Source organism: Dunckerocampus dactyliophorus, chromosome 21, assembly GCF_027744805.1.
Source record: "Dunckerocampus dactyliophorus isolate RoL2022-P2 chromosome 21, RoL_Ddac_1.1, whole genome shotgun sequence".
Classification (NCBI taxonomy): domain Eukaryota; kingdom Metazoa; phylum Chordata; class Actinopteri; order Syngnathiformes; family Syngnathidae; genus Dunckerocampus; species Dunckerocampus dactyliophorus.
In genome coordinates, this window is record NC_072839.1 from 16,991,734 (window position 1) to 17,013,476 (window position 21,743).

The 21,743-nt window shown below is 45.5% G+C and overlaps 1 protein-coding gene across 5 annotated transcripts in view; it reads right to left on the minus strand.

Annotated features, from left to right (window-relative positions):
* trpc1 (transient receptor potential cation channel, subfamily C, member 1) overlaps positions 1-21,159 on the minus strand; it is a 52,593-nt gene extending 31,434 nt beyond the window's left edge. For 4 of the 5 annotated variants that reach the window (XM_054764880.1, XM_054764886.1, XM_054764885.1 and 1 more), the window contains exons 1-2: positions 21,024-21,159; positions 20,414-20,486 (exon numbers count right to left, since the gene is read on the minus strand). The gene's annotated coding sequence lies outside the window, so the exon portion shown is untranslated. Of the gene's footprint in view, positions 1-20,413; positions 20,531-21,023 lie in introns of those variants that run through there. The other variant, XM_054764883.1, reaches the window with a different exon arrangement.
* Between the last annotated feature and the right edge of the window lie 584 nt (positions 21,160-21,743).

Here is a 21,743-nt window from a genome sequence, read left to right on the forward strand (position 1 = left end):
AAGAAGGCAAAAACTTACCACTTCCACACAGAATAAGAGGAGAACCTCAGTCTCAGCCATAGCGTGTCAGTCTCCATACAATGTGAAAGGTTACTAATGTCTAGTGACCACAATACCACATATACAAATACATATAACTTGTCTTTCAATGTTTTTGACCTATAATATGCTGTAGTCAACCACAATAATCATTTATTAATTCACTGTTATTGAAAAAAGACAACACAGCGAGGGATGACTGTACACTGGCAGCACCCGCATGCTGCATTCCAAACACTCAAAATGCTGAGTGGGTTGTGACGGATGCTTACCACCCTCCATAGTGGCCATCTTGGCTACGGAGCGGAAGGGGAGTGACGAGGGACACGCAAAACATAAAAAGTCAGAAATTCATGTTTAACTTGTGCATTTGTAATGATTGTGCAATATACTGCACATTTGACCTGCATTGTCACATACATACAAAAACATCTAAATAAAACATTTCTTTGCACCAAAATGACTGACTTCTGAATGTGCCAGAATTGTTATTTACAGTAAGAGTGCAATGACAGTCATGGAATTCACAGAGTACACAGTGTACTTATTGGCGTGTACTGATGCAAGTATTGAGACACAGCCCTGCGTGAAGGAAGACTTGCTGAGACTGATGACATCCATGGCAAACAGAGTCAAGGTCTCCAAAGTCTAGCCTTTGTTTTCGTAGAATAGCTACAGTATAAAGACCTCATCTTCCAGCTACGTCTCATTCCAGGCGGTGTTCCGGGTACACAACACACGCTTGGTTGCCTCGGATGAAGATTTGATTTGATGGAGTTGATTTACACCGTCTTGAAGCTCGGAGGCTTTCAGGACTGAATAAATAAATAAATGACCATCTCGACCCACAAGCCAGTTAGTCCATTCATGTCTCCGCGACGCCCACCTCCCGCCCCCCTGTGCACGCCCACATCATTAAATCCTTCATCTCCTCAAGAAGAAGTTTGGACCAACGCAAGGGGTCCTATTCTGTTCATTTTTGAGTTTTAAAGTGCTTAAAATACTCCATAAATCTCAAATTGTTGACAGGTAAATCTGCATTCTTCTCCTCTTGGCTGACATGCTCAGATTAAGCATGCTCCTCCCCTGACCACGTCTCCTCTGTTGCAATTGGTGAGAGGCTGAGGGTTGACTTCCTGGTTGAGTTCCTGCTGGTGTTCCGTTCCCTCCTAAAACTGGACCTCCAGTACGTGTCCTTGCCTGAAGCTACACCACACAACTTCCCTGGTCCAATCACAAGAGGCGTCATGTGGAAACCACTCCGCAGCGAGTTCACTTTGGTATCTTTCTAAACATGGAGAATCGTGACCTCGGTGCTTAGCTTTGTTTCTGTTTCTTGTTTGTAGAATTCCGTGGATGTTTTCTGGCTCTCCCTCCAGGTTGCTAATTATTCAGAAAGATGCACTGAAAGCAGGCTAAAAATACTGGCGCCCACTTGGAGTGATTGAGAGGCAGCTGGGGAGGCTGCTGAGCTCAGATTCATCAGCGCTTTTGGCTTCCGTACGGGAGCCTGCGTGGGCCGCTCTCCCACGCAAACATGCTGCATGGCGTCCTCGCACGCAGCGATACCACGCTGGGGTCCAAAGTGTTGCAGGTTTAGCCCAGTCAGCATCATCCTTCAAGCCTCATTACCACACCCTCCATTCCTTGGAGATCTCCACGCTCAGCGCAGTCTTCAAGCATTGTTCATGCAGCAGCAAAGTGTGTGTGTTTGTGTGCCTGTGCTGTGGGGGACAGCGTGCAGGAGTGGCACCTCATGTTTTATTATTCATCCTCATGTGTGGCTCCTCTTTCACCTGCCTGAGATAGACCCAGCACGTACTGATCTCCTCCTTCCCTAACAACCAACGACAAAGCACCTCCTGCCTGCACTATCACCACCTGACATGTCATTTCTTGTAGGTCTGTGTCATCCATCCATCCTTTTCCTATTGACTGATCATCCTGGACGTATCCCAGCAGTCCCGCACCACTGGACTGCTTCCCCATCCCACACCAGAATATGTGCGACAAAAACCCAGCGCAGCCCAGCCTTTGGCTGGGAGGAGTCATGGCGAGCGATAGTGCCAAGGAGAATCCAGACCTTGAAAATCCTCTTCCGTCATTGGGGAACACTCGGCCTTGTCAGTGAAATACATCAAGGGACAAAGATGAGCGGAAAATGAAATGAATCCAAAATGTGTTCACACAGGAACAAATAATCCTTTCAATAAAGTCCAAACTAACGGCACCTTATGGCACCTTGGCCCAAGAAGGTAATCCACCAAAACATCGAATTAAGCAGCAGGAACGCCAACAAGAGGCAAAACCTTGTTGGAGGTGTTTTAATAGCGACCTTTTTAGGCACAACAGGCGTGTCCCAGTACGTGCATTCATTACCTGCCTCTTTTTACCTGTTTTTATATCTTTAGGACGCACAGACAAGAGAAAGACATGTGTTCATGTCTCACATAAGGATTGTGGACGATGGGCAAAATTCCCCCAAAAGGGGGGCGGTGTGGTCTGAAGTACATTTGGGTGACGATAAAAAGTTGCCTTGAAGCTGAGATGCCTTGCTCACGCCCACACAAAGAACACTTTTATGACCCTGATGCTGTCTTTAAGGGTGCCTCTGCATCCCTCCCTTCACGCTGCCACATCCATGAAGGCTGTGCCGACAGTCCATCTCCACTTGATAAAGTCTTCACCTGGACTGATCTGCCAATCTGTCCATGCCGTCCATCCACTGCAAGCCAAGACCTACTGAAGTGTGCATTAGGGCCACAGCGTGCATGCTTGTTTACTTTATGCACACACACACACACACACACACACACACACACACACGAACACGCACAGGCCAGTTGAGCTGAGGGATGGCGTTTGGTGTCTGATACCACAGAGAGTAAGATCATTGGAGGAGGTCAAGTTTCCCGTACTATTTGCTCTTGCTGCCGCCATCTATCAGCGCTTGCATCCGTCTAGCATGAAGCCGCTTTCATCAATATTACAATGAGACTGCAGCAAAAGCGGAATGCAAATGAAGGTGAGGTGGAAGCCGAGTCGTAGCAGCCACCATTTTTTCCCTGCCTGAGAATTCAACAAATCAAACAGAGCTGGAGAGCTGAAATGAAGCCTGATTAGACATAATCAGCGCTCAGTGCAGCTCCATGGCCCGACGTGGCTGAAGCGCCCGCTGGAGCCCGGCGCCGCACCATGAAAAATGAGCGAGCACGAGGAGGGAGGTGCAAAAAGAAGAGAGAGGATGAACTCTGCATTGTTTTGATGAATAACACCAACAGTGCACACTGGGTTACAAGTCCAATCCATCACAGGCGAGCCAGGCTGCATTATTAATAAGCAATGTGCTCTTCTCCCACAAAACAACAAATGATTGCACACTTTCCACACTACCGACAAACTAAAGAAAAAAAGTCCATTTCATCGTAATCTATTAGCCGTGAATGCAGCCTTCTTCCTGCATATTATTTTCCAAAGCTCCAACGTCTGCCGTGTTTCCCTACCCTTCCATTAGCACAACCACATGTGATCTAATATTTTGGATGCTAAACAAGCGGGCGAACACAAGACAAGGCAAAATTTGAGCAAAAATTTCGAATGTTAACCAAAAAACACACTAACCGGGGCGGACGTTATCCGAGGAACCAGTGTACTGTATAAGTGTGTCCTGCGGCCTGTAGATGTGTTTGTGCTCTTTGAATGTCCTCGTCGAGTTAAAACGTGCCGTCAAGCGCCGACAAGGCAGATATCGGGTCAGTGGGCCATGAAGGAGAGCCAGTGACATCAGAGGCGCTTTTCCACCCGTCCATCTGTCCACTCGGAACAAACGAGCCAGTCACTGGAGAGCTCCAGCTGTTCCAGCCTCTTAGCCTGCGACGGGCTAATGCTGCTAATTGACAGTAGCGTGCGCACACAAACACACCAAGATCCCAAAGCAGACCGCTCGCTTCTAATCCACACAAGCACAACCACTTACTGGGCTCAATGTGAGCAATTTGCACATCTTTATATCGCCCTCCATCATGCACACCCCATTGACTATGCAAATGAGGAATGACAGGAAGGGAGGACGGCCGCCATAAATACGCAGCCGAGGCAATAAGTCCTCAGACCCTCTGACCGCTGCTCATGCACAGTGACGCCACCCCCCCCCTCTATTAATAGCCAAGCGCACGTGCTTAGGAGAGCCATTTCAAATCAAATAATATTGGAATGGCTGAGCTGGAAGGCCCTAGATAGGATGCAGCTGGTCCACGTTCAAAGTCTGAGGACGCTCACTGTGCTTGCCTTGGATCTCTCCGGGGGGGGGCCCTCAAAGCTGAGAGCTCAGCCTTGACAACAGGAAGTGACTTTATGGGAATATATGACTTTGTCGCTGAGTCACATCAGAAAAAAGAAAGCAGAGCTTGAAAAGCCTCTTTTAAGCTACGATGTTTTCTTCACACAGCTTAGCTTACATTCAGGGCTGGACTGGGACAAACTTTTGGTCCTGGATTTTGGCTGGTCCGCTTCTGCCTATACACTGAATTGCTTTTAGCAATTCTTTAATGTTTTTCTATTCTTTATTTCTAATGCACCCAAAAGGAAACAAACCTGTCCTTATAGGAACTGAGGTACCACCTCACCGTGATGATAGAGTGTACCATTACACCCCTCAGTATTACTAATATTTTGATCTATCATTTTTATTAATGATGAATAAAGCATCTGATATCCCCAGCAGGCATCGTGTTTGTGCCGATCAGACCCAGAGTGAGACAGTGGCTCGAGTTGACGACCCTCTGCTCTTTTTTGCCGTGTGGATGAGTGTTTGCTAAGCTACTATTAGCAAGCGCATACAGTGCTATGTCGAACCACTCTTGCACTTACTACCAACTCTTCATTTCTTAGGACTTTTTGACGTATTACATTGCTTGTACTCACTCAGCATCCTACTATGCTTCTGTCAACTATTAACCTTTTTATCACTTATTTTGGATATATTTATTAGTATTTATTATGACCGTGATATCATTCATTTACAGGGATTATAAACATTGACTCCTACTGTACCACATATTTCCTTATGTATTTAAAATTGGTACATTTGGAATACAGGAAGTGAACAAATGTCTTGCAGTTGACGAATGAAATAAAGCTTTGCTTTGGACATGTGGAACTGTGACTTGCACAATGTGATGTGTTCCAATGTAACTTGTACGTTCACAAGAGATGAAACCATTACCGATAGCATTAGCAAGTAAAACAAGTGAAACTTGCGTCCACAGTACACAGTATTACAGTGCCGTTATGTACTATGCTCACAAGTTATGCTTTATTAGCATGCAAATAATTACGACCAAAAAATGAGATACATGTCCTTTAAAAAAAACGGCCTATTTTTTAGAGATAAAAAAGCAAAAACTGTCAGGTTGCTAAATAAATATTTTAAAGAATACACTGTATGTGAATGGTTGAGTGTGAATGGTTGTTTGTCTATATGTGCCCTGCCATTGACTGACCACCAGTCCAGGGTGTACCCCGCCTGTCGCCCCAAGTTAGCTGGGATAGGCTCCAGCATACCCCCGCCACCCTAATGAGGAGAAGCGGCATAGAAGATGGATGGACGGAATATACTATATGTACATAATACAAATAAAAATATGTTTACAAAATGTATTCCATTGAAAATAGATTCAAATAAAACAAAATATATATTATAAACTAACATAAAACATGAATGCATACATCAAATCAAATCAAATCAAATCAAATCAAAGGAATGTCTGAACGGTGATGATGCAAATGTGATCCACTGTACGTGATAGTGGCCTACGCAGAGCAAAAAGAAATGTTGGTATTGAACCACCGACAGCTGCACGCTCCATAAACGTCAAACGGCCATCACATTGTGAGGAGGTCATGGTCATGTGATCAACCGCTGCCGATAACTTGAAAGAAGATCATTTCCTGTTTTATTCTCTTCAACACCCGCAGTGTTTTGATGCAGCTGTGGAGGGGTCTCTGGGGGGAGGGAAGGGATGTGATGCTTTATGGAGCTAAATGGTATTTTTCCAGCGTGTTTCTCCACGAGAGGAAGGACAACAAAGATGCACAGGATGGATCTCCATTTCATACGTTTGCACTAGAGCGTGGCTAGCGTTATCAGAGGTCACAAAAAGAAGCCTGCTCATCAAAGCGCTTCCTTCTAAAGAGAGATTTCAGCTCCTGGTGCGGTTGATAAATGTTAGCGCTCGCAATGAACTGAAGCTTATTGGCTGTGAAAGCTTGGCAGAAAACAATCTGCAACGAATTGCAGATAAAACCGCTGCTTCACATTGCTGACGATGTCAAGAGGTCATTCTTAGTTTTCAATTGACCAGGGATGAACTATTTACTTATGCACATCATCACACCAAAACAAACCTTATTCCACACATACGACTGACACGTGTTCTTCATTGTGCAAGACTGCCTCACTAATAACACGCGTACATGATCTACTGCAGCTAGGAGTGGCTGCACATGTTGGAAGTTAGGGTTAGGTGTAACGGTACATGTCTGGCATTGGAGCTTCATTTTGGGTTCAAAAGCAAAACATAAAGCTGCTTAGCTTTCACGATCTTTACAATCAAACAGAGAAACTGCAAACGTCTTGTAGGTCATCCAACATGTTAGAATCTGCAACGTGACTCTTGAATACACTTGTATGCTTCACTGCTCTCCATTTGGTTGCATTTTGCTTCCTTCACTTTCCAGTTCAGCTTGTACAGTACACATACCCCTATACAGTGAATACAGGAGTGATGTGTCGGTTGCGAACGAATCGGCTCTAAGAGGTGGCTCTTTGAAATGCACGACAGGAGCCGGTTCGTGTCAGTGGGAGTTGATTGGGAGCCGATTCCTTCTTTCCTCATCTTCTGTCATTGGTCAAGATGTGTGGCGGCGTTGCTGTGTCCACACCGAGCGGGGGAGGGGCGGGGTTAAACACGCTGTGGTGCTCTTGGATTAGTTTGTGAGAAATTTGCAAGAAGATATTTAACCGATTTTGACCTAATTTGTTGATTGAGATGGGTCTTTGTTTTGCTAATAGTACATTATCCATCCATCCATCTTCTATGCCACTTCTCCTCATTAGGGTCGCGGGAGTATGCTGGAGCCTATCCCAGCTGACTTGGGGCGACAGGCGGGGTACACCCTGGACTGGTCACCAGCCAATGGCAGGGCACATATAGACAAACAGCCATTCACACTCACATTCATACCTATGGACAATTTAGAGTCTCCTATTAACCTAACATGCATGTTTTTGGAATGTGGGAGGAAACCGGAGTACCCGGAGAAAACCCACGCACACACGGGGAGAACATGCAAACAACACAAAAACGGTTAGGGTTAGGGTTAAGGAGAATCGACCCACGTCTTCCCCAACTCCAGACTGTGACTGTGTGGCCAACATGCTAACATGCTTCCATCACTAAAATAAATAGATTGAGTTTCTCAATAGTATTTCAAACATTTCTGACATTTCTGGGCTTGACACTGGATCACAGGAAGGCCAAGTGTTCCCAAACAGGAGACTAACCACAGAAGAGGCTTTTCAAGCTCTGGCTTCTCCTTGGCACTATCGCAGCCGTGACTCCTGCTAGCCAACGACCGGACTTCACTGTGTTTGTTTACAGAGTAGACGCCATAAACACTTGCTGTCCCTCGCTGTGAGTGTGATTTGGGGAATGGGTGCCACATGTTCCATACCTTAAATTGGGATTTTGAATACAAGTACCGTTACCACCCTGTTAAGAACAGCTGCAAAGTGCATGAAGAAAAGGTGCCTTGAGACTCCAAAGCCTTGAAAGAGTGTGGGAGTGAAATAGAGCACGATGTGGGCCATAATAATTACTGCCTGGCATCTTCAGGCCTTCATCATTAGCGCCCGCTGGCCGAACAATCATTGATGGACCAGCAGCCTGCGTGTTCTTGTTATGATTTTTCTTCATTTTAATGTTAGTGCCACGTGTCTGAAGGATGTGCAGCTGAGACAATGAAGGACACGGGCAGTAATCATCAATTCAAGCATGTACGCAGATAAAAGCTTTGCCAGGAGCTGAAATGTGCCACCTGCAACGACCATTCATCAATGCGCCAAGGGAGCATCCAGGAGGGTAAATGAGCTCAAACAGCAAACGTCTACACTCCTCACGGCTCAACTGGACGACAATTCTCACACTAAACTTATTTTTACATCCAATCCAAGAGCTGTGCGGCTGTGTTGTCATTTCTTTTCTTCTGACCTTGAAATGACGTAAGAGGCAAAGTGGGTCAAGATAGCAGCCATGCAGACATGCTGCTGCTGAGAAGCCCACATCGCTTCACATCAAATATTATTCCTCCCATCTTCACCATTCTGCCCGACAGACATTAGTCTCAGACGCTGGACAGACATGGCAGCCTTGCAAACGCTGCCATGGAGAAGGTGATGTTCGGTTGGGTTTTTTAGGTCCAGTAGATGTTTACGTACAGGAGCCTGGAGGATGTTATCGTGTCCTCAGACCAGCTCACACGTTCTACTCCAAAAGCAAAGTATCTTCTAAAACTGCAAAAGACAACACGCACACAGGCAGGGCTCTATGAAATCCTGCTTTTCATTGTAGATTCCTCGTTTAGCATTTCCTGGTTTTTATCGGGCAGTTCCGTGATTCTGTTAAAGCGGGCCCTAAACGGGGATCACGCCCGTCTGGAGCCATCCTATGGCATGCACGCATGGGACTGGAAAGCAGACCTTGACAGAAGGATGATTAGCACCGGCCTCCATGAGGACTTCTGGTACAAAGTGAACTCCGTCACTTTCACAAGACGACAACAGCAAGCATGTGAACCCCAACAAGGACACAGGAGGAAATCTAAGTATATCTTCAAATAAAAAGCTACTTGTTTAATAAGTGTCTACAATAAGACACGTCCATTAATACGCGCCGTGATGCCCCAACACACCCCTGATGTGTGTCATTGTTTGCCCTCACTCACAAACATGTTATAATGGGACTATCTGTGTCGCTTGTTGTTACAATATTAACTCATTCTTCACACTCCTACCGTCAGGCAGACGCTACAGGAGTTTGAAGTCCAGGACCACAAGGCTGGCAAACAGCTTTTACCCACAGGCCATCAGGCTTCTCAACGAAGCACTCACACATAACACTCAACATATTATTGTTGCTTTTCATTTATTGGTATTGATGTCTCTTCTGTTCTTATTCATTTCTTGCGTTTTCTTTCTTTTTTTAGGGAGAATGAACAGAATAAGAATTTCATTGCGTAGTAGAACACCTGTTTGACTGTGCACATGACAATCAAACTCTTGAATCTTGAATTACAGTGAGACGTTAGATTACGTTATCAGCGCACGCTTATGTGGACACCCGGAATCATCATCAATCACCCGTAGTGATGTGCGGATCCATCATGACATATCCATACTTCCCACCCCAGTTCTTCATGCTCTCAAATCGATACTTTTGATGCTTGAGTCATTTGAGGTCTGAAACGTTTGTCTGTTGAAGCGATGACCGATTGCAAACGGAAATGTGTGAAATGTCAATAATGTTTTCATTCTTCTAGCGCTTCTTAATAATTCATTTTTTATTCATTTACTTATGTTCTTTTTTTATTGTTGAAAATGCTCTTTATTGTAACCCCCCCCCCCCCCCCCCCCCATATACTCCATGCAGGGTTTCAATAAGTTTAACTATGAAATTGTTCATGTATTTTAATTGATCATTTATTTCATTCATAAATTCATTCCATGTCTTGTATTCTTTATACTATGATATGAAATATACTACCTTTTCATATTTACCAGACACATCGGGGGAATTTGCACAAAATATCAGAATCGGATCGGTATCACCGATACCAGCCTGAATTTTACTCAGTATTGGATGGGAAACAAAATCAGTGGTATCACTAATCGCACATCACTAATTGCCTGTGCGTGGTAAAAAGGGCACACACGCGCGCGCGCACACACACACACACACACACACACACACACACACACACACACACACACACCCACACACACTATAGCCAATAAGAGAAGAAAGTATTGCCTGTCTCACATTCCCCATAAAAGTGATAGAAATGCTGACTAGATAAATATGTCTATACAGTATCAGCGAGTGACAAGAACACTTCATCAAACTGTTCATCAAGAAAGGAGTGCCCGTATATAATTTAGACAACGTGATTGACACGTAGTCCGTGAGTGACTTGTCAATAATTGACTGTGTAGCTGCGTATCTGCAAACCACATCACACTGTGGTGTTCTTTCACTGCACTGCAGACAAATAATCAGAACCATGCTGTAGATAAAGTCCACACACACATAAAAAGCACTTCCGGCCTCACTACACGCTGGCACTACTAAATAATTGATGCGCAGCGGTATGATGGAGATGTTCCCTTGTGAAGCCAGCAGGCCGCTGTGACAACACCCGGTGGACAAGTGGACACTAGGACGGCTAATGGAGGACATTTAATGACTGCCTGCACACCAGACAACCAACACCATCATATATCAAACACAAGGTGCATTTAGACTGATTGATTCTTGCGGTTGGGACTGGAGGAAAAAAAAAAACAAAAACATGCTTCTATGCATTGCACACACGCACAAACACACACACACAAACACACACACACACACACACACACACACACACACACGGTGTCATCTTGCTTATCACAAAGAATGACAATATGATGTAGGGGGTCCTCACGGCAAAATGGAACACCACAAAAATGCACGTGGGGAAGATTCATGCCTTCAGCATGTAGTCAATAAAAACTACTGCACAATACAGGACGTCCTACGTCTACGTGCCAGTTGTGTTGGATTTTATTTTAGTAACGCTAAAGAACACCTGAGTCGCTCACGGTGTGAACAGAACACACGGAGGACATATAAAGCACAGCATTAAAAAGATGAAACACGAGAGAACAACACCTTACTTTTATCCCTGTGGGTGATCACTGGAAGGGGCGTTGCAAGGCGGAGACAGACAGGCTTATTGGGAGGAGGAAGACCAGCACACTGCTCGGTAGGGGTGTATGATAACGCATTTGATGAGCTTACTTGCACGCCGATAAATATCAGCAGAGAAAATGACTAAAAAAGATTTTTTTTATACCAATACTGACTGATATTGGCTGACAGACATCCCAAGAAAAAGTTTAACTAAAAAGGAACAAATGTGACGCCTACTTATTCTCTTTTCTTCTAGAGTGTCGATCATTTATGGGAGCCTAACATCATGACATCAAACATCGGAACTCGGGTTGGGCATCATGTCTCGGGCATCGATGGGAACCAGCACTAACAGTCCGGTTCTCCCGGGATTGTTCAATTTTGTTTTATTTCAATTATTACTTTTGATGCACGGTGGCCTGGTCGTTAGCATGTTGGCCCCACGGTCAGGAGATGGGGAAGATCTGGGTTCAAATCTCCGTTTGGCATCTCTACGTGGAGTTTGCTTGTTCTCCCCGTGTGTGCTTGGGTTTTCTCCAGGTACTCTGGCTTCCTCCCACAGACTCTAAATTGTCCACAGGTATAAACGTGAGTGTGAATGGTTGTTTGGCTGGCGACCAGCATACCCCCGCAACCCGAGTGAGGATAAGTGGCATAGAAAACGGATGGATGGATGAATGGATGGATATTCGATGCCCTATCTGCTGACAGGAAGAAATAGCCACAAACACCAAAGAAAAAGAAGCTACAAAGTTTAGCTTAACTTCATTATTTAAAAAAAGAGCGGTCGGCTGAGTGCAACATTTGCAACACAATGATGTCATGCAAAGGAGGGCACACCACCAACACGTACACAACAGCATATGTGGAAATGGTTTGTCATCTTTTGTGAAAGTCTACTCCTGTAAATTCACAGTAAAGATGAAATCATTGGGAAGTTGAGGTATTTCATCCAAAAAGAACTCTGGTTAGCGCCCACGTTTAAACCATGCAAACTTTTCTGAGCCTGCCTCTTAAAAGTGTTGGAATAGAGAACAGTTATAGCAACCGGAATGGAAGCGAGGAATCAGAACCATCATCGTTCAAATACAAACAATGCCCAACCCTCATCGTAATGAGGCTGGAATTCAAAATGTCCTGCAAAGATCACATGTAACACTGGAGTTTTTGGTGTTTTGTTTTCAGGGTATGGATAACACGGAGGAGCAGCCTGCAAGGGAGGTTAAGAGGAGAAGAAGAAGGTGAGGAGAGAAAACATCACATCAAAGCAGACAAGAGAAGAGCTTACAGAGAATTCCAGATGTCCACATGACTTATTGAAATGGTGCACCTAAGGAACATCGCGTCGCAGCGACCCAACCCAGACACCACCCACTGAAGCGCTTCCAGCTGTGGAAACAAGCTCGCAGCCAAGAGCTGGACGTCCACCTCGGCTCTGGGGACGGCAGGTCGGGAAGAAATGCTGACACGATGCTATGGCGGTCAGACAGTGTCTCACGTGGAGCGAAGAGGACACCACTGGAGGGAGGCTGTCCATCACTTTGTCTCTATGAAGATTTCATACATTTTCTACATGAATGATGCTAAAAACAATCCAGCGTAGCTCCAAATATGCTGAGCTACGTGAACAAAACGTCCACGTTAGCTTTGTCTTATGTTAGGAGTGCAGTCATTCATTAATCATGAATGGATTGTATTTTTACAATATGCTGAGGGGCAATAAAAGAAAATGACTGAAAATCTCCCCGGGGCCACACTTTGAGAATATGCTAGATGATGTCATCATCTCATTTGCATAACTGGCCGTGACACGTGCACGCCATTTTTATTCATGGATGCTGTGGGAGAGACAAAAATTGAGCAAAGCAAATATGTTGAGAAATACAAATCAATGTTTTTCTGTCATTTTTCTGTGCTTTTTTTAATGTGAGTGAGCGAAAGACGTGCACAGCAATCATCTTATTCCGGTCCATTCCAGACATGCACAGACAGTCCCATGATAATGTGTTTATGAGCGAGGGCGAACAGGTAGCGCCAGTCTATTTGTGGCGAACACTGAATGCATGGGAAAGAGCGTGTAGAGTTCCAGCCCTACTTATGACTCTTTTTATTGTGCTGTGTACACTTCACACGCACGCACTTGCTAGCAGGCTGACCTGCACCTGTACTGCACTCGCTCCAGAAACGTCCTTCTCAGCACTCTTCAACTACGTCTAATGGAGCGTGCCGGCACGGCGCCTCTCATTTGGACTCCCATTGGTGGAGAGATCCGGCGTGTTGACAACAGAGAGCCTCCACTGAGACATGACACATCCTGATGTGAGCGGTTGAAAGGGGGCACAAGATTAATGACGGCAGAGCCTGAGGATCATTAGACACACCCTGACAGTGGCTCAATTAGAAAAAGGCCACCAGCGTGCTCTTCCATCCCCTGCACAGTTTAGATGTGATACAGATACAATGAGCTTGGACTGTTGTTCAGATGCGCCATCACCTCACGACACCCAACAGGTATACATACTGTAGATATACTGCATATCCTTGCTTCGGACGCCTCTTCCAACATCAGAATGTGTGTGTGAATTAGTCATCTAAATGAATATGTTACAATCTTTATCTTGAAACAATGTCCATAATGACTTTTTACCACACTAGAAACACTCCAGGATCTTCATGAAACTATGTAAGGAAAAACCTCCTTGCTTTTCCTGTGCTGCACCTCCCACATGCCCACACGAGGTGAAAAGTCAACACTTTCATTAAGTCTGCCTCTACGGACCACAGGGAGGACGACAAGGTCTGCAGAGGAAGCCCCCTGACGACAGCAGCAGCGAGCCTCGTCGCAGTCACCCTGCACACGCACAATAGATGTCTTTTCTTGGGCTTCTCACTCTTTTGTTTATTGGAAAAATGCTGATGGTTTGCACTTGATGCCAGTCAACAAGGCTAATAAATCCACCCAGTAAGAAAAGCACCGTAAGCTGCATAAATGACCACCCGCTAACGTGCGTGTGGGCATGCATGCGTGTGTGGGTGTGTGTGTGTAAGCACGCAGTGGTGAAGGTAGGCCTGGGGAGAAAAGGGCAGTTGTTCATTAAAAGGATTTGTATCCTGTCTGACCTCCCCCTGACACCCAGAGACCAGAGCGTGCACATTCCCACACATGCACGCACGCACACCCACACACACACACACACACACACACACACACACACACACACACACACACACAAAGCTTGGCTACATGTGAGGGGGGGCAGCTGAAGGACAGCAAAGAGCAAATGATTGAGCTGTAAAACGACACATTGTTTGACTTTATAACTGGACACATGATTAAGTACACCTGCATGCTGCCCTCCTATTGCATCTGATTGAGGGGATTTATGTACAGCATGTGCAGCATTTCTGGGCTGCCAGACGTATTATGACATTCAGGGATCTTCACGTTCACAAGGCGTCCCATCAAGATGTTGACGAGTCCAATGGAGGATGGCTTCAGCGTTTCAATGATAGAAAGAAGCACCGATAGTTAGTATTAAAAAGTAACGGCACTGCCAGGGAAGCGGATTCTTCGTTATTGAGGCTCTGCATGACAGTTTGGACTTTTGTTTTTCTCCATTGCAGCCATTATTTCCAGTTCTGTGCTTTTATTTTGTGAGGTCTTTTCCTGTTTGGACTGAATGCGTCCCCATTACTGTGGTCAGAGGGAGCCGAGGAGCGCACCTGCATATGGCTAGTTTTACCCGTGTGTTTGGTCTGGTCCATTAGCTGTTTTCCTGTTTCTTGCTGGTATTCCAACCATGTCCGTGCATCCCGGGGTAACGCCACACCAACTCAAAGTGAAACATGACATCTGCTTAGCTCTTAGCGTGCCAACCGTTTTAAAGATGGTTAAGAAGATGGTCAAGAAAAAGGACAGGTGAGTCACCGCTAAAGATGATCTTTTATACAAACTACTAGAAACAAAAAGCTGCAGGCTGTTGCTGAATTCTCATTTTTGCACTTTGCCCTCACCCCAGATCCCCTCTGAGAATAAGACCCAAACCTTACGTGGCCCATTTGTCAAACTAAAGTCTGAAGTCCAACAAAAGCAAGATGAGAGAGAAACGCAGCACGAGTCGATGCTTCATCACGAGCCACTGAGCTGATTGACGGCCTCTCAGAGAGCATTAATGCTGCAGCAGCACTTCAGTGTTTGTTAATAATGGCCGGATGCAGGCAGGCTTTGTTTTAGAAGCGAATCCAAGGCGGGTGAAATGGGGAGGTGCTAATTAAGTTTGGCTACAGAGGCCGGTGCTGGTTTAAATTTGAAAACAAAAACAAAAGGAGGCACCCCTGCTAAGAAAATAAGCAAAAAAGAGGGATTGAAGGTGCACACTGGAGGTCATGGGGCTTCAAGCACACCCACCTGGTTAAGAGAGGTGGTGGCACAGGAGAAAGTCTTCAAGGAACATTCCGTAGGAAAACACAATGGTTTAAACACCTGGCTTCCATCAACATGATGGTCATTCAGTTCCCACTGGCACAAAACTAACATCAACATTACAAAACAAGCACATCGTCACACTCACTTCATTTTGCTCGACACATGCATGTAGGATTAACTCGTAGGGGTGTCACGAGACACTCTTCTCACAAGACGAGATGATATACGAGACCGGGTCCACGTGAGCAAGGCAAGAAAAGTAGAATGAAAAAACATCCAAAATGTATGACAACGCACGGTGGCCTAGTGGTTAGCATGTTGGCCACACAGTCAGGAGACCTGGAAGATCTGGGTTCAAATCTCTGTTGGGCATCTCTGTGGAATTTGCATGTCATCCCCGTGCGTGTGTGCGTGCGTTTTCTCCGGGTACTAACATGCATGTTAGATTAATTGCCACTCTAAATTGTCCATAGGTATGAATGTGAGCGTGTCATTGGTTGTCTATATGTGCCCTGCCATTGACTGGCGCCCGGTCCAGGGTGTACCCCGCCTCTCGCCCGAAGTCAGCTGGGACATGCAACCGTAGTGAGGATGAGCAGCATAGAAGATGGATGTATTGCAATCTACACATTTCATTTCTACTAAGTTACACTTGTTTGCATTCTGTGTGTATGCTAGCGGCCCCGCCTGAACCCAGACAAAGAGAATGTATGACTGACAAAAGGGCTTGCGCCAGGTGCTGAAAGCAATGCACAGAGTGAATCCCCCTTCCTCGGAGGAGAGACAAGGAAAACAGACATGCATGCACGTGGCAATACGATACTGAGGCCAGCACTTCACTCTCATGTGTGAGTCATTGATGTATTATTGATGTATTATTGTCCCAGGCCTAGTACCGACAAGACATTGTTCTTCTGAACAACAAATGTTGTCACGACAATTGTGTATCAATGGTCAATTTCCGCCACCGTTTCAAAAGTAGTGATTATACATATTGGATAATATCTAAATGATACCCAAATCTAATCGCCGGTCAGTCTAATCTTAAATCCATGACTTGTAGGACTTCCTGGGACAGTAATTCCTTCCGGGAAGCCCCTTTTTTAGTTTGTGGGCGACAGAGTGGAGTCATGCTACTTCTGTGGCTATAAATACTGTGTGTGTGTGTGTGTGTGTGTGTGTGGGGGGGGGGGTAGTGACCTCCACATCGAAGTAATTGCGTGAAAAGAGGCCTCACAGGGATGAAAGAGCGAGGCTTGAATTGGGTAATAGGTAGGGAGTGAGAGAGTGAGAGCCGTCCCGAGGCAGGCAGCCATGCGAGGGCCTGAGGTTGGCTTTGTTGCAGAACCGCCACTGCTCTCTCCCTTTGGACTTTGAACAACAATGACTCAGTGTCTCTCTTCCATTAACGGGATAGGACACTTCAGAAAGTGACTATGTTCTTGCAAGCCTAACTGCTCGATGGAAAAAGTAGCAAAATAGTAATACATCAAACGCCTGACCAATGAGCTTCACTTTTCACGCTGCCACGTTGCAACATGCGTTCATTGCACTTGTAGAGAAGGACAAATCAATCAAGCTGCCGCTAATGATGGAGGAGCTATTATTCTATCCAAAAAAAAACACAGTCACGTCATGATGGAGAACTTCAAAAGACAATTTGTGTAGAAATGGTGACTGCTGAAGCAGAACTCAAATGCTGTGCAAAAAAATGTGGAATTATGGGACGACCAAGAATTTTTGGAGTAAGGAAAATGTTTTGATGCTGGAATGGTTTGAATGGGCTGAAAAAAAATGTCATTGATTTTAATGGGAATTCTTGGACAGGAAAAATGTGGAATTTCAGGAAGACTGGGAATTTCTGGAACGTGGAAAATAGATAGCTTGAATGCAAGAACCAGCTGGGATAGGCTCCAGCGTACCCCCACGACCCAAGTGAGGATAAGCGGCATGGGAGATGAATGGATGAATGGGAGAACTGTCCATTCATTTTGAATGGGAACATTGTTGCAGAAAATGTGAAATTACATATTTTTGGGAACGTGTCAACAGATCCTATGTCGCATGTCCCGAATGAGCTGAACATTTTCATGTTGTGATGGTTTGAATGGGTTGAGAAATACTCTTATTCACACAATCATGTAGTCGCTTTACTCGTGTAAACTGAAAGGGTAGGACTAGGGGTGGGGGGTAGTATTTGGATTCAGCCTTAGCCTTGTGAAAACGTCTGACAAGTGAAAGCCACGTGGTGGAAACGGCCTCTTAGCTGTGACAACACGTCAAGACGTCAGCGAGCGGGCCCGGTTGACACGTCAGCGTAAGGTTGGAAGCAGCTCCTGGGAGCTTGTTAACATTCCGGTGCCAGGACCCCACGTGGCTCGCTAATAAGGGCCGCCTTTGTGTGGGGGGCCAGGGTGAACGGCAGGCTGACGGGCCGGTCAAGTGACGGGGACGTGGAGCGAGGGCCGCTCACGACACTCAAGGAACAAACGCTGCACTGTGGGGTGGACAAAAGCACGGCTGCCTTTGCATATGTACGACATGTGTTTGACGGTCTTACATAACTCCATACTTGTACATCTATGCCACTCCTGGAAACACAATGGACACGGACGGATGAACTGTCAGGTCGATAGATGGCTGGATGAATGGATGGTCAGATGGATGAATGGATGGACAATAAATAGATACATCAATAGATGGATAACCAGGCAGAAATGTAGATGGATGGACAGACAATGAAGCGATAGCTGCATGGACCAGGTAGATATATGAAGGATGGACCAGTAGCTGTACGGATGGATGGGTAGATACTGTAGGTAGATGTTGGATGGAAGGACAATAGACAAATGAATAGATGGATGTATAGATATATGGATGGATGGGCCTGTAGCTCAATGAAGGATGGATGGGCAGATGTAGAGAGGGGTGGGTAGATATATACAGTAGATGATGGATGGATGGATAGATGGATGGATGGACAATTGATAGTATAATCAATAGATGGATGTACAGATATGACTAGACAGATAGACGGATGCATGTCATGCAGCAAATACGGGCTGCACACAAAGACACACACACACACACACACACACACACACACACACACACACAAGTGGCGGGCTATGTTGCCATGGCGCCCCTGTGCTACAGTTGACAAGTGTTCATCAGTTACCACAGCAACATGCTAACGTGAAGAGTTGTTTCATGCATTCGACCACCGGGGTCTTACGGAAGCCTTCTCGGGTCAAACAAGCCTGTGCACTGATTGGGAGGGAGATGAAAGTCCAGAGAAATATTCACCTTAGCAGCTTTCCCTTTTTTTGGTGCAGATGCTTAGACAGTCTTGGCACGTCACATGTTTTAGATTTCCCTCCTTCCTGTTTTTTTTTTTTTCCCCCCTCCTGTTTCTCATTTGTATGCACCATCCTGAGGCAGATCCCTGTGATGTCTCTGAACTCATATTCATGCTCACAGCAACAATCTGCAGCAGGCTTTGCACGTCTGTTTGAAGTGTTCCTGCTGAAAGTTATTGTAGAATCTCCTTTAAACAGCCTGCGAGCTGCTACCTTGGCCTGCTGTGACATATTGGCACCGGGCACAAGGTTATATCACCCACTGCTGCTTGGCAGCATCAGTCTGGTCACAGCACAAGATGAAGGCTTTTTAGGGCAGGGCTGTCCACAGGGCGACCAGTGGCCCATTGGCTGCCCGCACCTCGTTTTTTATTGTCCCGCAGCATATTCTGCAGATAAAATCCATCACTCTTCACTCTCATCCATCACAGACTAGATAGGACGGCTCTACAGTAGTCTAGACACAAGGGGCTTGTGTGTGTAAGTGGGTAGATTGTATGCACAGCGTAGCCCACAGAATTCCCAGAATCACTCCAAACAATGTGGAGACTTTTTTTTTTGCAAGCACTTCTAGCACAAGACAATGAATACCACTGAACGCTCTCCCACAATGCACTGCTGTATGACACACGTCAGGCCCTAACGCTGTGATTACCAACGCATCCAAGTGTCCCGTGGGGAACGTTTCAGCCCGTTTTGCGTTATTCTGTCGCCATGGTGACGACACAGAAGGCCAGGTTCGAGTAGTCTGCTCTCAAGAGGAGCTTGCTGATCTTGAAGGGTGATGAAGGTATGGTAATGGCATGCAGCCAGTGTCTTCATGAAGGATGGGAAGACAGTGACAGGCCGGCAAGGGAGGAAAGGCTTTTAAATGGAGAAGTAAAGCTCCGTCACTCCCGCTAACAAGCGACAGGGTTGGTCGGGTCCAGTGTCTGCATGTCAAAGAATGCAAACGTGACCCAGCCTGTCCAAATCTGCCTCACCCCCCCCCCAATACACACACGTACTGCGCGAACGAGGGGGAGGAAGGCTTTCTAGGGAGTTTTTGAGAATGGAAGCAAGACCAGACGACGTCTTTAACGACAGCTTACATCAGGCTGTCACTCCCAGATAATAATGGAAAAAACAAATAACAGCTGACAGCACAATGATGACATGGAAATGGAGGTTGTGGATACAAAGAAAAAAAGGACAATAAGTCACTGCTGAAGCTATCTAAGTGTAGATGTGGTAAAACATCTCCACAACGTCAGGGAGGACAAAACAACACAATCATGAAGGATCCTGACAAGAAAACAACTGCTGAGACTTTTTTCTTTTGTGTGCAGCCTGTCAATGCAAAAAGCTCCTTGATAGCCTGTCGGCGCCATCTAGTGTTCACAGGAAAGAATAGCAAGACAAGCCAATGGCCACTTCATTAGATACACTAATGAAGGCCATACAGTAAAACCTCATTCCAAAGGGTCAGTCGAAAATCGAGGATTACGTAACAATAATATATTATTTTTTCAAATCGGTCACCATCCCATCAGTCCTTGAAAGACGTCCTGGATATTTTAGACTTGACGGGACAGCGGACTCACCTGACTGAGCCCCAGGGAAGATGTCAGGATGCTAAGAAACACTTGGAAGAGGAGCTTTGGCATCAGAGGATTCCTGCAGAAAGATGAGATGCTCCATGAAGATTTACTGCAATGTGACTGACTGATACACACTTCAGGTTAGGTTCGACTACACCCTTTCTTGTACTTGATCTAATGCAATTAAGGGAGAGCATGGAGTCACAGCAAATTCTTAGATCTCAGCTATTGAGCTCTAAAGCAGGCTTTGGCATTACCTTCATTAGCAATCAATCACCACTGGTGACCAGTACATGCATTACATAACCTGACGTCTCTTTAATGGCGGCATTAGCACTCTTGACTGCAGTATTTGCAGTTGCACTGCTTTGTAAAGGGCCAAATACCGTGTTTTTCACATTTGCTCATGTTTTTGCAAGCGCAAGTACCCACACAGTTGAAGATCTCCTCTTCAGATGATATGTGTACGACAAATACTACATAAAACTGATGGACACACACACTGTTGCCAATAATGTAAATATATACGGTGTACAGTGTGTACTTGGTTCCTGGGGGCGCGAATTTTGACAGCGTGCCGCTGTCCCAAATCCACACTGACATCGGCACTTACCGGAAATGACGCTCGTAATATTTATCCGCTTCCTCTTCTTGTCTCTTTATAAAGGCGGAATTAAAAAAAATAACTTGCAACCACTCAAGTTAGTCCCTCCCCTTTACTACGTAGCCAAGATGGCGACTATTGAGGGCAGTAAGTGTCGATTAATGACGGGGAGTGTTGAGTGTACCGAGTGATGGAAATTTCGGCTCTTTTGGCTGCGTCTCTAAAAAGAGCCGACTCTTTCGGCTCCCAAGTGGCTCCTCAGATTGTTTTGTTGTTTTAAATGAATTTATTACCAAGTTATGTGTCAAGCATAAATAACGTCAAAACTAATTAAGTGAATCTATTTAAATCCTCAATGACCAGCTACAAAACATATATTATAAAATATAAGACACATTTTATTTCTAACAAGTTACAATCAAACAACACGGCAAAACATAAATTAAAAAGTGCAAAACAAAAGGAAAAAGCTGCATCCGGGTAACAGTTGTGTGTTTACTGAAGACTGGCGTTCAAAGACTCCTCCGTGTGCTGTGTGTTTAGCCACGCCCCTATGGCGTCACACGTTAACAGAAAAAAGGCGAGGAAAAAACTAATCTGCTCTCAATTGGCTTGAAAACGACGCGAGCCGGCTCCTGTCGTTCATTTTAAAAAGCCGGCTCTTACAGCAGATTCCTTCGCGACCGACACATCACGAAGTGTTACATCCGGGTACTGGCAGCGCACCGC